The following is a 12,937-nucleotide window of genomic DNA, read 5'->3' on the forward strand; positions in this document are numbered from 1 at the left end:
GAAGGAGGGTCAAGATAAGGATTTTCAGGATTTGCAGCCTGGTGATCACCCTGATGCATATATATCATGTCATTGGTATCCCATAAGAAACCCATTTTTTGGATGACGTCCACATTAATTTTGTTGCGAGCATCAACCGAGGTCTTAGACTCTCCAGCAAACAAAACACCAGAATACCCAGGAATGGCAGTTATGAGAATAGCATAAGGTAGTAGTCTGAACTCTCCTCTAAAGGCCCAAAATTTTCTCATTACCATTAATATCCAATTAATTGGAACATTATGTTTAATAGCATGCATTAATTTTAGTTCCATATCATTCACTTGTGAATGATTTGAAACCTTTGGAATTATGATGTAGTTTAGTAGGTAATGAAGCAAACAGTCCTCCAGGTTCAAGTTACCGACAAACAAAATATTGCAATTAAGCACAGAGTCACCTACTGACCTTTGCTTACACATTTCTATTCCCCTTACAGAGTATCTACACATAGACTAGCAGAAATTCATTCTGTTAAACCCTTCTAAATCACATTGAATGCCAGATTCAACTATCATTCTTATGTATGATATATTACCACAAAGTGAACTCATTCTTAGTAGGCATGATGCATTTCACAAAAACCAAAATTTTTTGTTGCCTAAAAAGGGTAGGGAAAATGGAATTGTTGTCCTCAAAAGAGCTTAACATATCATACTTTGGAGAAAAGACGGGTCGTTGCATGAAGTGCTCTTTGAAAATGGTTCTTTGTTCCTCATTGGTAAAGAGTCACGCCAAATCCAGTGTCTTAACTTCATTTAGGTTTTGTTGCCTCCCTTGAGTTACATTGGTCTTTGCTTCTTATTCTAGAGGAAGAGGCCATTGTCGTTGAGATTTGAAATACTTAGGTTTTTATAGATTTCGAGATTTGGAGTTTTATGATTTAGATCACTAAACACAAAAATTATGATGGTAATGTCTTTAGGAGAAGAAATGTGGTAGAAAACGCCACATAAATCAAGTAAAATGGTTAAGAAAAGAAGTTTTTCGAAGTTGTAGGGGGTTACCACATTTGGAAGGAGGGAAAATGGGGAAGATGAAGTTGAAAAATTCGATTTTTTCCTTCAATAGTGCAGAGTGTAATCGATTACCACGAATGAGCAATCGATTATCCAAACTTACTATTTGGCAATTAATCGATTAATTCATCCTGTAATCGATTACATTGGTTGATTTTAAGAAATTTTTTGCCACTGATGCCTTGTAATCAATTACCCTTCCATGGTATCAGATTACATACCCCAAAATAATAAACATTAAGCAATAACAAGCATGTATAAATTCAAGTAAACATCAAATACATGTAATGAAGCACATATAATATATTTTTAACATGTTAGGATAGATATGCTTCATCAAGAATGCCTAGCTCTCGTCTAAGTTTATAGAAAGGATCTTTAGCCATAGGTTTATTAAAGATGTTTGCAAGTAGCTCATGTCTATCGACAAACTCTAAGAGAACATCTTTCTTTTGGACATGATCCCCAAGGAAGTGGTGCCTTATATCTATATGTTTGGTCCGAGAATGCATAACCAAATTCTTTGTGAGGTTTATAGCACTAGTATTATCACATCTTAGGGGAATGCATCCCAGGTCTAGTCCATAATCCCACAATTGTTGCTTGAGCCATAATATATGGGCACGATAACTTCTTGCAGCTATGTATTCTGCCTCATCAGTACTTAAAGCTACACATGCTTGTTTCTTACATGACCAGGAGACTAGGGCTCATCGAAGAATATGAAAAGTACCACTTGTACTTTTCCTCTCAGATTTGCATCCAGCAAAGTCTAAGTCCGAATATCCCACCAGATTACATATAATTCCTTTAGGGTACCATAGTCCTACATCAAGTGTGCCTTTAAGATATTTTAATATCCTCTTCACGGTAGTAAGATGTGACTCTTTAGGTTTTAACTGATAACGTGCACACAAACAAATACTAAACATAATATCAGGTCTGCTAGAGGTAAGATAAAGAAGGGAACCAATCGTACCTCGATACATAGAGATATCAACGCATTTTCCAGTCTCATCAGCATCAATGCATGTTGCACAACCCATGGGAGTGGCAATTGGTTTGCAGTCATCTATTTCAAAGCATTTCAGCAGATGCCTGCAATATTCAGGCTGACAAACAAAGATAACATCCTTGAGTTGTTTGATTTGTAGTCCAAGGAAGTAGTTCAACTTTCCCATCATGGAAATCTCAAAATCCCCTTGCATCATCTTTCCAAATTCACTACAGAGAAGATCGTTAGTATAACCGAAAATAATATCATCGATATAGATTTGGACAAGTAAAGTATGATGATTAATTTTATTAATAAATATGGAAGTATTGACCTTTACTTTAGTAAATCCTTTATCGATTAGGAAATTTGTTAGACAATTATACCATACGCGTGGAGCTTGCTTTAGGCCATAAAGGGCTTTCTTAAGTTTATAGACATGAGAGGGATGCTTGTAGTCCTCAAATCCAGGCGGTTGTTTGACATACACCCCTTCTTGTATATAACCATTAAAAAATGCGCTCTTTACATCCATTTGATATATCTAGAAATCTAAAGAGCATGCATATGCAAGCAATAATCTAATAGCTCCAAGTCTAGCAACTAGAGCGAATGTTTCATCAAAGTCGATACCTTCTTACTGGTTGTATCCTTGTGCTACAAGTCTTGCTTTATTTCATGCAATTTTCTCAATTTCATCTGATTTGTTTCGAAGTATCCAATGAGTTCCTATAACATGTCTTTCTTTAGGTCTAGGAACAAGTTCCCAAACTTCGTTTCTCTCAAACTAGTGAAGCTCTTCTTGCATAGCAAAAATCCAGTGTTCATCCTTGATGGCATCATCAAACTTGGATGATCCCACTTGAGAAACAAAAGCCATGTTTAGACAAGCATCATTCAATTTCAGGCGAGTAGAGACTCCCTTGCTTATATCACCAATGATGTTCTCTATAGGATGATATTGATGAATTATCCATTCCTTAGGTAAATCAGAATGAATATGCTATTCTTGTGAAGGTATATTGTCACCTATTTTTAGATGCTTTGTGTTGGCTGTTATGTCATTAATGGACTATTCCAAGGATGAACTAGGAAAGTCATCATCATCATCCATGGATTTTTCTTCCAAGGTTGGATTGGTTTCACCAAAAGTCACATGAATAGATTCTTACATGGCTATAGTTCTTTTATTGAAAATTCGAAAAGCTTTGCTTGTGAGAGAGTGGTCGAGGAAAATTCCTTCATCGGCTTTAGCATCAAACTTCCCCAAGTTTTCCTTACCATTATTTAAAATATAACATTTGCAGTCGAACACATGCAAGTGAGAAATATTTTGTTTTCTACATTTGAAGAGTTTATAGGGGGTTTTCTTAAGAATAGGTCTTATTAAGACCCAGTTGGAAACATAGCATGTCGTACTTACTACATGTGCATAAAAATATTTTGGTAGATTAGTTTCATTTAACATAGTACATGCTAGTTCCTCCAACAACCTATTCTTTTTCTCTACAACACCATTTTCTTGTGGTGTTCTAGGAGTAGAGGAATGATGAGTGATACCATTATCATAACAAAATTCTTCAAAATAAGCATTTTGAAATTCTCCCCAATGATCACTTCGAATAGGAGCTATTTTCAAGCATTTTTCACTTTGTACTTTCTTAGCATATTTGCTAAAGGCATGAAATGCCTCATTCTTGTGTACCAAGAATAGAGTCCAAGTGTATCTTGAAATGTCATCTACTATCACAAGAGCATAATAGTTACCACCAAAACTTTTGGTCCTAGAAGGGCCAAATAAGTCCAAGTCTATTAACTGCAATGGTCTATCAGAAGAAACCATATGCTTTGGTTTGAAAGATGTCTGTGTTTGTTTACCCTTTTGACAAGCACTACATAGTTTGCCTTTAAAAAATTTTATTTTGGGAAAACCAATAACCAGATTTTTCTTTACCAGTTTGTTCAAATGATCCATATGAATGTGAGCAATTCTTCTATGCCATATCCATGCATCATGATCATTAATAGCTAAATATTTTATGGGAAGAAAAAAATCATTTAAAGTAGTCATGTAGATATTATTAATTCTCTTTCCAACTAGTTTGGAGTTTTCAGATACTTTACTGTCAATGATGCATTTGTCGGGGTAGAAAGCCACATGGAACTCTTTGTCACAAAGTTGACTTATACTGTGTAGGTTGTGCTTGAGTCCCTCCACATATACAACTCCTTCTATTGTAGTAGAAGGTGGCTTCCTGAAACTACCAACTCCTATGATCTTTCCTTTATTATTATCACCATAAGTGACATAGCCTTTATCCCTTGGAGTAAGACAAAGAACTTTCCTTTATCGCCCGTCATGTATTTTGAGCAGCTACTATCCAAATACCATAAGTCGCTGGCGGATCTCAAATACTCCTGCAAAACAATTTATGTAATATTAGGTACCCAATTCAGTTTGGCTCCTACATGGTTAGTACCTTTCTCTACCCATTTAAAATATCCTAAGGGAATACCATATTTTCTTATTTTGCAAGTATTATAGGTATGCCCGTGATTTAGACAATAAGTAAAATTGGGTAGATGCATTTGTATCCTTGATTTAAATTTAGCAATATGATGAGTATGAATACTTTTTTTTTGAAAGATAATTTTCTTAGAAACCTCCTTTTTCTTAAGAGAATAAAGTTTGGGGAAACCAAGATCTTTATGGTCAGTGGAGTATCTTTGAGTTTTCAGCATGTTATCTAATTTTGTACTACTCTCAAGATTTTTGATTTGTAGAGTTAAAGTGGAAATTTTACTTTCAAGAGTAATATAATTTGGACAAAATGAAGAAGAAGGTGTATTGCGGAATGTGTTATTCTCAATCTTTTGTCTGAGACAAATTTTAATGAGTTTGACGTATTCACTATGCAATTCATTGAAAGCATTTTGTAAATTCGAAAATAATGGCTTATTAAAAAGTTCAATTTCACTTACTTCATCATCATCAAAGTGATGAGACACCATTAGAGAGATATGAGCTTTCTCTTCATTTTGTAGTTATGAATTAGAACTTGAGTCATTATCCTCCCATGCAATATACACCCGTCTACCGGTCTTGTTTTCAAATTTTCCTTGAAGGGATTCTTCTTTAAAGTAGGACAACCCATATTCATGTGACCAGTTTTCCACATTCAAAACAATTATAGTTTTGACTTGAAGTGAAGACATCATTGCTTTTGCTGTATCTTATGAGTTGTCCAGCCTTGCCATTTGTAGGAGCAAGATCTTATTCACAAGCAGAGCCAAAATCCTCTTGGAATAATGAAGATAAAATGAAAGTGCAATATGATCACAATGCAAAGAACATCATCACTTCTGCCCTTGGCATTGACGAGTTCTTTAGAGTATCAAATTTTAAATCCACTAATGAAATGTGGGATACTCTAGAGACCACTCATGATGGAATAGAGGAGGTATAAAGGTCGAGACTGAATACTCTCTGCCAGAAATATGAATTTTTTCTCTTGAAACCTGGAGAGAAGATACTAGATCTCCCAAAGAGATTTACTCACCTTACAAATCATCTAATTGCACTTGGTAAGGTATTGTCAAATAGTAACTTGAAGTTAAAAGTTCTAGGATCACTTACAAGACAATGAAAACCCAAGGTGACAACCATCCCAAAAAAGAAAAGTCTGTCAAAGATGTCGTTGGCTACCCTATTTGGAAAGTTGCAAGAAGAAGAGTTGGACTTAAGCCAACATGAACAACAAGATTAACAAGAGAAGAAGATAAAGAATACTTCTCTTAAAGAAAAAGTAGAGGTGTATGAATACTCGGCAGATGATTCAGAAAAGGAGGACATGGAAGATATGAGCATGCTGGTGAAGAAGTTCAGCACGTTCCTAAAAAGAAACAATGGTGGCAAGGTTGGCCAACTGAGAAGATTCACCGAAATTAATGAGGTTTCCACTTCAAATTAGAACTTTAATTTTTTTTAATGTGGAAAACCTGGTTAGATGAAGATAGACTGTCCCACACTAAAGAAGAATCCTTTCAAGGCAAATCCTAAAAAGAAGACCGGTAGACTGACTTACATTGCATGGGAGGATAATGACTCAAGTTCCAGTTTAGAACTAGAAAATGAAGAGAAAGCTTATCTATATCTAATTGTGTCTCATCATTCTGATGGGAAGGAGGTTAGTAAAACTGAACCTTTAGATAAGCCATCATTTTCTGAATTACAAAACTCTTTTATTAAATTGCATAGTGAATACGTCGAACTCACCAAAATCTATTTTAAGCAAAATGATGAGATTGACACATTCTAGAGTAAAACTTCTTCTTCTTCTTGTCCAAACTGTATTGCTCTTGGAAATTAAGTTTCTACTTTGAGTCTTGAACTCAATTGTCTAAACAAGAGTAGTATGAAATTGGATTACATGCTGAAAATGCAAAGACACTACACCGACCGTAGAGATCTCAGTTTTTTCAAACCTTCTTTATATAAGAAAAATGAAGTGTCTACAAAAATAAATTTTCAAAAACCAAGTATGCATACTCATCATGTTTCTAAATCTAGAGCTAGGATACAAAAGCATCAACCCATCTTCACTTACTGTAAAAAATATGGGCATACACATAATACTTGCATGATTACAAAATATGGTGTACCCTTAGGACATTTTCAATAGGTTGGCTAAGGTGCTAACCATGTAGGATAAACATACAAAATCTTCTTTCAAACTAAAGCATATGGTTTCTTCTGATAGACCGTTGCAGTTACTACACATGGATTTATTTGGCTATTATTGAACCAAATGTTTTGGTGGTAACTACTATGCTCTTGTGATAGTAGACGACTTTTCAAGATATACTTGGACTTTATTCTTGGTACATAATAATGTGGCATTTAATGCCTTTAGAAAATATTCTAAGAGAGTTCAAAATGAAAAATCCTTGAAAATAACCACTACAAGAGGTGATCATGGGGGGAGAGTTTCAAAATGCTTCTTTTGAGGAATTTTGTGATGATAATGGTATCACTCCCAATTTCTCTACTCATAGAACACAACAACAAAATGGTGTTGTAGAGAGAAATAGTAGATCTTTGGAAGAACTAGCACGTACATTGTTAAATGAAACTAATTTCTCAAATTACTTTGGGGCAGATGCAGTCAGTATGACATGCTATGTTTTCAAGCGAGACTTAATAAGACCTATTCTAAAGAAAACCCATATGAACTCTTCAAAGGTAGAAAACTAAATATTTCTCACTTGCATGGTTTGGCTGCAAATGTTATGTGCTAAATAATAATAAGGGAAACTTAGGAAAGTTTGATGCAAAAGTCGATGAAAGAATTTTCCTTGGCTATTCTCTTACAAGCAAAGCTTTTAGAATTTCTAATAAGATAACCATGGCCATGGAAGAATCCATTCATGTAACTTCTGATGACTCTAATCCAGCATGGGAAGAAAAATCCATGGTTGATGATGATGACTTTCCTAGTTCATCCTTGGAAAATCACTTTAGCAATATTACAGCCAACATAGAGCAGTTGAAAATATATGATAATTTACCATCACAAGAGCATATTCATTCTGATTTACCTAAAGAATGGCGAACCCATCAATATCATCCTATTAAGAACATCATTGGTGATATAAGTAAGGGAGTTTCTACTCGACTAAAGTTGAATGATGCTTGTCTAAACATGGTTTTGTATCTCAAGCGAAACCATCCAAGATTGATGATGGAATCGAAGATGAACACTAGATTCTTGCTATGTAAGAAGAACTTAATCAGTTGGAGAGAAACAAAGTTTGGGAACTTGTTCCTAGACCTAATGATAGACATGTTATAGGAACACGTTTGGTCTTTCAAAATAGATCAGATGAAAATGGTATTATTATATGAAATCAAGGAAGACTTGGAGCACAAGGATACAACTAGGAAGAAGGTATCGACTTTGATGAAACCTTTGCTCCAGTTGCTAGACTTGAAGCTATTAGGTTATTGCTTGCATATGCATGCTCTTTGGATTTTCATTTATATCTAATGGAGGTGAAGAGTGCACTTCTAAATGTTTATATACAAGAAGAGGTGTATGTTGAACAACCTCGTGGGTTTGAAGACTACAAGCATCCCCCTCACGTCTATAAACTTAAAAAAGTTCTCTATGGCTTAAAGCAAGCTCCACGTGCATGGTATGATTGTCTAACAAACTTTTTACTTGATAAATGATTTACTAAAGGAATAGTCGACACTATATTATTCATTAAGAAAATATATCATAATACTTTACTTGTTCAAATCTAAGTTGATGATATCATTTTAGGTTCTACTAATGATCTTTTGTGTAGGGAGTTTGGTAAAATGATGCAAGGGAAGTTTGAGATGTCCATGATTGGACAATTGAACTACATTCTTGGATTACAACTCAAACAACTCAAGGATGATATCTTTGCTTGTTTGTATGAATATTGTAGGGATATGCTGAAAGCTTTGAAATGGATGACTACAAACGTATCGCCACGCGTTTGGGTTCTAGAACATACATTGATGCTGACGAGACTAGAAAATACATTGACATCTCTAAGTATCAAGGTATGATTGGTTACCTTCTTTATCTAACTACAAGTATACCTAATATTATGTTTAATGTCTGTCTTTGTGCATGTTATGAATCCAAACCTAAAGAGTCACATCTTATTGTTGTGAAAAGGGTATTAAAATATTTTAAATTCACACTTGACTTAAGACTACGGTATCCTAAAGGAAGTCTATGTCACATGGAGGGATATTCGGATTCAGATTTTGCAAGATGTAAATCTGAGAGGAATAGTACAAGTGGTATTGTCACATTCTTGGAAATACTCTAGTCTCATGGTCTTGTAAAAATCAAGCATGTGTTGCTCTAAGTACTGCTGAGGCAGAATACATAGCAACATGTAGCTGTTGTCCTCAAGTGTTGGAGCTCAAGCAACAATTGTGAGATTATAGATTAGACATAAGATGCATTCCCTTAAGATGTGATAATTCTAGTGCTATAAACTTTACCTAGAATCTGATTGTGCATTCCCGAACCAAATATATTGATATAAAGCATCACTTCCTTAGGGACCATGTCCAAAACAAAGATGTTCTCTTGGAATTTGTAGATATACATGAACAAATAGTAGATATCTTTACTAAACCTTTAGCTAAAGAAACTTTTTATAAATTTGGACGAGAATTACACATTCTTGATGAAGAATATCTGTTATAACATGTTGTTATAACATCTTTACTATTTGTGCTTATATGTATGTTAATTTGCTTAAATTTTATTGTTTTGGGGTGTGTAATTGCTTGTTACTATAGAGTAATCGATTACAAGGCATCAAATAGCCTAAATATTCAAACACTGATCAATACAATCGAGTAATACCTCCTGTTAACCGATTAATTACCTGGATAGTAGCTTTGAGAAATCGATTGCTCAAAATATGGTAACCGATTACACTCTACACTATTTAAGGCAAAAACTCAGTTTTTTCAAACTTCAACTTCTTCATTTCACTCTCTTTACCATGGTAAACCCCCAACTTCGAGAAACCACTTTTCTAAACCATTTTGAGTGATTTTTGAGTTCATTCATACTGCATTTTCAATTCTAAACACATTCCAACCATGATTTTCGTGTTTAGAAGCCAAAATAAAAAACCCCCCAAATCTCCAAACCTTCAAAATAAAGTTTTCCAAAAATCAACTTCATGACTTTATCCTCTAGAACCAAGAACCAACGCACCACCATGACTCAAGGAAGGCAACAAACTTCAAATGAAGTCAACACATTGGATTTGGTGCGTCTTTTGGCTAACGAGGATCAACGCAAAACCTTCAAGGAGAAATTCATGCAAAGACCCATTTTTACTCTTAAGTATGTTATGTGAAGTTCTTTTGAGAATAATGATTTCATTTTCCCCACCTTGTTTAAGCAACAAAGACTCCTTGAGGGTTGTGAAATGCACTACTCTTACTATCCTGAACTTGTACGGGTATTTTACTGCAATCTAAATTTCAAGAAGAATAAAATCTTCTCCTTTGTCAAAGGAAAACAAATTGCCATAGACTTCAGAACTCTAAGTTCTATTTACAGTAGTATGCGATACATAGGGACAATAGTAGAGTTAGAAATTCAATGCGACTTAGAAGTATAAAATAAGATGGATTTCTACTACTCTATATATAGATATTCAAAAGGGGAAATTGAAATACGTAAGCAAAGGTCTGTCGATGATTCTATTAGAAACCAAAATATTTTACTTGGTTAAAATTTAAACCTAGAGGATCATTTGCTTCATTACTTTCCGTGAAGAAGATCTTGCTCCTGACCTTGGCACGATTTTGATGAAGACACTAACATCACATAAATAAGAAAAGGAAGAATACTTATGAAGACAATGAAGATAAATCTTCAAGGAATTTAGAGTGTAAGTCTATAGTTATGGTCAAAAATATTTTAAAATAAAAACGAAAACTAGAAGTATAAATGAAAACAATTTTCAAAATACTGCGTAACAGGTTACCAGATCTAAGTGACACGTTACTATTACTAAGTAACAGGTTACCAGAACTAAGTAACATGTTACATGAGTGAGAAACGAGTTATCCAACAAAAACTGAACAGGGTAATCGATTACTCCCATTGAGTAACTGATTACACAGTTACAATATATGAGAGTAACCGATTACACAATGTGGTAATCGGTTACTCAGTTGGACAAAATGTTTGAGTAATCGATTACGTCGATGTGGTAATCGATTACTGAGAGCTGTTACACCAAATTTTCAGATTGAAACTGAACAACTTTCACCCCTAACGTAATGGTTTCATTCCAATCGACTTCTACCTTCTCAAAGGGGTGTTACGACTATTTGGAAAGCATATTTAAAGGCATTGAAACTCGTAATTCAGAAACACAACTCACATACACAATCTGAATTTGTCTGAAACACTTTTTATGCACTTTCTACAACTTATTCTTAATTTTCAGATTAAATTTTCTAAAGTTACTTTAAGTATGGTTTCAAAGATTTTCAAACCTTCTGAGCATTTTAACTAAGTGTATAAAGAGTTACCGGATTGCAAGAAATCATAGTGTTCAAATCTTGTAATGACAATCCTTGCCATTAGTAAATTTTTCTTCATTTAATTTCCTGAAATAATTTCTATTACAAGGGTGTAATAAGAAAGGGGATAGAGTCACTTGAAAAGGTTGTTTTCCAAAAGAGTGAGATAGGTATTAGAGAGTGCGAACGGTACAAGAAAGTCGTGGGGTGAGAATTTCTAATTACTACTCTTAATATCTAGTGAAGAAATCTCTTGTGCTGTAAGAGTACTGAATGTAACCTTCTTTGGAAAAGAAGGTGAACCAGTATAAAACTCTCTGAGTACTCTCTTTCTCCCCCATCTCCTTAATTTTAGTTGATATTTTTCTGCATATGAAGGAACTGAGGAAGTCAAAAGGTCGAGAGTCAATACTTTTCCCATGAATACAAAATTTTCCATATGAAGCATGAAGAGAAAATATAAGATCTCCAGAAGCGATTTACTCACCTTACAAATCATCTAATTGCACTTGGAAAAATATTATGAAATAGTTACTTGAACTTAAAAGTTCTGAGATCACTCACCAGAACATGACAACCAAAAGTTAGAGCCATTTCTGAAAATAAAAGTTTATCAAAAATATCCTTGGCTGCTTTAATTGGTGAATTGCAGGAACACGAATTGGAACTCAGCCAACTTGACCAACATGAAGAACAAGAAAAGAAGAAGAAAAATATCTCTCTCAAAGCAAAGACAGATAAATATGATTCATTAGGAGATGAATCAGAAAAGAAAGAGATGGAAGACATAAGTCTTCTGGTAAAGAAGTTCATCAAGTTCCTTAAAAGGAACAAAGGCGCTAAAACTGGACAAATGAAGAAATTCACCAAGAATAATGACGCGTCCACTTCAAACAAAAACTTCACCTATTTTGAATATGGCAAGCCTGATCACATGAAGATGGAATGTCCAAACCTGAAAAAGAATTCCTTCAAAGGGAAAAATGAAATGAAGATTGGACGAAGAGCCTACATAGCTTGGGAAGACAATGATATCAGTTCTGCCTCTGAACCAGAAAATGAAGAGCAAGATCATCTCTCACTAATGGCATCTCATCACACTAATGATGAAGAGGTAAATGAAACTAAACTATTTTCTTCTTCTGAATTACAACTTGCATTTAATGACTTACATGATGAATATGTCAAACTCACTAATTTTTTTTTAAAACAAAAACCTGATTTAGAAGTATTCAGGACTAAACTACCATCTTCTTCACATCAAAACGACATTACTCTTGAAAAGAAAGTTTCAACATTAAGTCTTGAACTTAATAAATTAAACAAGAGTAGCAAAAATCTCGAAAAAATGATTAAAGATCAGAGACATTCTACAGACCGAAGAGGTCTTGGCTATTATGACATGCAAGTTTCTTAGAAACAAAATGTCTCAACGAAAACAAAAATTCAGAAACAAGGTATTCGTGCATTTAATTGTAGTAACAACAAAACTAGGATGTGTAAGCATCATCCCATATGTACTTATTGTAAGAACCATGAGCATACACCAAATACTTGCATGATTAGAAAATATGGTGTGCCCTAAGGTCACTATAGATGGGTTGAGAAAGGTGCTAACCATGTAGGATCCAAGGAAAGTTGGGTACCTAATACTAATTAACTTGTTTTGTAGGATAATTTAAGAGCCGTCTGCAATCTATGCTACTTGGATAGTGAAAGTGCAAGTGTCAAAGTGTTGCACTATTAAATTGCCTATGTTTTGATGAAGACAATGATTCATTG

This window comes from Lupinus angustifolius, unplaced genomic scaffold (assembly GCF_001865875.1).
Source record: "Lupinus angustifolius cultivar Tanjil unplaced genomic scaffold, LupAngTanjil_v1.0 Scaffold_17_127, whole genome shotgun sequence".
NCBI classification, from domain to species: Eukaryota; Viridiplantae; Streptophyta; class Magnoliopsida; order Fabales; family Fabaceae; genus Lupinus; species Lupinus angustifolius.